Source organism: Eutrema salsugineum, unplaced genomic scaffold, assembly GCF_000478725.1.
Source record: "Eutrema salsugineum unplaced genomic scaffold, Eutsalg1_0 scaffold_136, whole genome shotgun sequence".
In the NCBI taxonomy this organism is placed as follows: Eukaryota; Viridiplantae; Streptophyta; class Magnoliopsida; order Brassicales; family Brassicaceae; genus Eutrema; species Eutrema salsugineum.
In genome coordinates, this window is record NW_006256879.1 from 3355 (window position 1) to 7314 (window position 3960).

The window sequence follows — 3960 nt, forward strand, 5'->3', positions numbered from 1 at the left end:
TCTCTCTCAACAGCAGATTCACCTTTGCTGTAAGCTCATCGATTTTGCTCAACTCCACACTATGAACTGCTTTGCTAGACCTGTCATACTCTTGGGATTTGTTGCTGGAGCTTGCAGCTAAGTTCTCAATCAACTCATAAGCAGCTTCTTTGGACTTAGTCATGAAATCGCCATTGCTAGATGCATTCAAAGCATTCCTGTAATCCCAGTTGACACCATCATAAAAGGTTGACAGAATCTACTCATCAGAGAACCCATGGTGAGGGCACTCTCTTCGGTACTCCTTGTACCTCTCCCAAGCTTCGCAGAAAGCTTCACCAGGTTGTTGTTTAAACGACGAGATCTTGTTCTTCAGAGCTGCAGTTTTGGCCTTAGTGTAGAAATGGTCCAAAAATGCTGATCTGCACTCTTCCCATGTAGTCAATGACCCAGGTGGTAATGACTTCAGCCAGCGCAAAGCTTTGTCCGCAAGTGAGAATGGAAAAAGCTTGCACTTCAAGAAATCGGCTGGTATCCCATTTGATCCAGTCGTGCTGCAAATCTCCTCAAAATTCTCGATGTGGTCCATCGGAATCTCAGCAGGAAGCCCATGAAAGAGGTTCTGCTTCACCAATGAGATCAGCTGAGGTTTGATCTCAAAGTCTTGCCTCTGAATGGTTGGAGGAGCAATCGCAGCCCTGTTGTGATAGTAAGCGTGCGGACGGTCCTTGTCTCCAATAGCAGGCTGTGGCTGCTCCCTGTCTTGCTGCGCCTTTTGCAGCTGCTCCAATTGCTGTCGAAGCTGTTGCAACTCGACAGCCATGTTGCCATTGTTGCCTTGATCGCCCATGTTGGCTTGAATAGGCCTTTGACGTCTGTTTTCTCGCTCGACTCTTGCTAGATCGGTGTTCGACAAGGAAACAAGATCGGTGCAGTTGCTCCTTGTGGATATGTTTGACATACACCTGAAACACACGCAAACAAGAGAACAAGAGAGAAAAATTAGTAAAGCCTTAGTCTGAATTTCAAACCAAAAATCAAAGGTAACGAATTGGTCCCCGGCAACGGCGCCAAAATTTGATTCACACTGGATGTACTCCTAGTTTCTACTGCAATAGAACAGTGATGTAGTTGTAATATAAAGGATTCGAAATCCAGAGGACCAGTGTTACTCTATGACTTTGCGAGGATTGAATTAAAGCTAAGACGAAAGATGGTTTGTTACGAAAACTAAAAAGTAAACAGAATGGCAAACAACGATTTAAATTCGAATTAAAACAAGCACTAGACCAAAGCAATTCGCAGGAATTTCAGAGATAAGAACCAGATGACTATTCAGGGCACAAGTGTAATGCAAGTCTCGAACTCAAACAGAAAAGCTTATCGATCCACTGTCGTGATCTCGATAACTTTGTGTAACAACCTCAATCCTAAACTGTCGTTTGAACCTAGAAAATTGCAGACAAGCATTAGCTAGCAGGTGTGATCTGTTCACGATTTGCCTTAACTTCAACTGTCGTTGGCTAAGGACAAATCGCTCACCAATGTTTATTCTAGCAACCTATTACACTTTTGATGAATAGATTAACCTAAAATCGCAGATTGAGTGATCAATTCAACCTAAGCATTAAGTCTAACAATGGTGAAGACAATAGATATCAAGTCCTATTTGCATCTAATCCTTTAACTCATGAAATCCTTTGAACGCTTTAATCTAGCTAAGAGATCTACTCAGACATGGAGAAAAGAAACACAGAAACAGATGGAAAGGAATTCATGAATTAAAATCGCAGAAGAGATAATAGGGTTCAGAATTCTTCTCAAAGTGTAGCAGATTTCTTCTCCCAAAAGCTTACAAGTAAAAACTCTATGGTTCAAGAAATTGTAAAAAGAAAAGCGTAGAAAGTCTGTAGAAAAACGTGATAATCAAAACACAGGCGGCTCTGGGCTTTTTATTCCATCTCACGCGACTTAGGATTAGGTAAAATCGTTTTCCTTATTTTTCTCCCGTCCGGAGCAGGTGCTCCACGAAGGGTCCAAACCGGGAGCAGGTGCTCCGGGGATGATTTCTCCAAAAACGTGTGAAATAGCTCCTTATTGCTCAAATTCATCTCCTTTTGCTCCAATGCCTCCTAAACACTCCAATCCTTTGATAAGGCCTCTAAGTCACCTGAAACTTCCTGAAAAGACTCCAAAAACTCCTAAAACAATCAGTAAACACAAGTTAGAATGAGTCAAAATCTCCACTCATCATGTACATGGTACGATCGTAGTTCTGCAGCAAGAAGGCTTGACGCAAGTGCTTCTGCAACTTATCCCACGTCTTTATCTTATCACGACCTGTGCGCGACCTTGTCGCCTTCAGTTGTAGCCACCACGACGCAGCATGACCACGAAATTTTTGTCGCCACCAGCGCGACCTTACGGTCCTCGGGAACCTGCTTAAACTACATCGCTTCATCCACAGCGACAAGCCAGTCTAATAATTCATCTCCACGAGTTCCGCCATGAAATTCGGGAATTTCCACCTTAAAGCCGGACTCCCAATTTCGATCCACTCTATCCCGCACCCGATCCTCCTCCTGATAACGCCGGTGTCGTCTCCGATCTTCCGCAAAAGGATTCTCCTCCGAATCCACCGAACCTGCATCTGAACCCTGTCGAGACTGGTCATGATGGCGTATCAAAGTCTCCGTCAACTCCTGGATGGAGGTGGTGATCGTTGCCTGGATATTTTCCTGCATCGCCAACAAGGTGCCTCGAAGTTCATTCCAATCCATTGGTTGTGCTTCGTTGCGATTCACGTTGCCGGCTTGGGGGTTGCGCTTAGGAGCCATCTGAGTATCGAAGAAAAACAACAGGAACGTCGAAGCTCTGCTACCAAAACTGGCGCAGCGTAAGCGTAACGATTTCGATGTTCGTTGATTCAGAGAATGACCGAACAGCGAAAAAGCTTGAAACTCGTTGATTCGAGAGAATATCCGAGAAACAAGAGAGATAGATGCTTTAAAAGCTCTGAATAATTCAATATAACAATTGCCGTTCTTTCTACATAACGAAAGCTATTTATAATAGCGTAAAAGCAATGTAAAACCCTAACCAAATACGAAAAGGAAATAAATCTAAAGAGTCTTAAAGCCCAAGTAAAGAGCAAAAACCGAAAACAATAATTAGAATCCAACCGAGCTAAGGGTAAAATAGAGTTTGAAGAGATAAATAATTAAGATGCGCTGCATCATTACATCTAATGAAAATTATTGTAATTTTAAAATCAAAGATTAGATAAAACTGATGTATCACGTGAAATTCAAAATTATTAGCTGTAATGCACGTAAAAGGAAATAATGAAATCGATTCTACGAATACACATTAACTAACCTACTAACTAACCATCCATATTTAAATAATTTTTCTTAGCAAATAGGTTTGACTTTATTACCAGCAATGATTGGTTTTTGGGCTTATATCTATTATGATTTCGTTTGAAGCTTAAACACATCTTTTGGTAACAAGAACCAACAAAAAAAATTATTTCGAAAAAAAGAACCAACACAACAAATGGATCCGAAGGACACTCTCTCGATCGCAAGAGACAAGATAACCGAAGAAACCAAGAGTCTGATCTCTTCGCTTCCTTCACACGAAGATTTCCAAGGGAGGAAGATTTGTAAGTATCAAGGATTTTGGTATTTCTACACCAGTCTCCAAGGCGTTCTTAATTTCCAGCGAGGTTTTCAACCGAAAGACACAGATATAATCCTTGCTTCCTACCCCAAATCAGGCACCACTTGGCTCAAGGCCCTCACAGTCGCCCTCCTCGAGAGATCAAAGAACCATTCCTCTGATCATCATCCTCTACTATCTCATAATCCTCAGAGGATTGTACCATACTTTGAGCTCGGTTTATATATTGAAAGCTCGAGTCCTGACCTGACCAAGTACTCATCAGTTCCAAGGCTGTTCTCGACTCACATGCCACTG

The 3960-nt window shown here is 42.1% G+C and overlaps 1 non-coding gene across 1 annotated transcript; it reads left to right on the top strand.

Annotated features, from left to right (window-relative positions):
• The first annotated feature begins 251 nt into the window (after positions 1 to 251).
• LOC112088816 lies at positions 252 to 358 on the top strand. Its single transcript, XR_002900742.1, has one exon. It is a non-coding gene; the product is annotated as a small nucleolar RNA R71 (small nucleolar RNA).
• Positions 359 to 3960: the final 3602 nt, after the last annotated feature.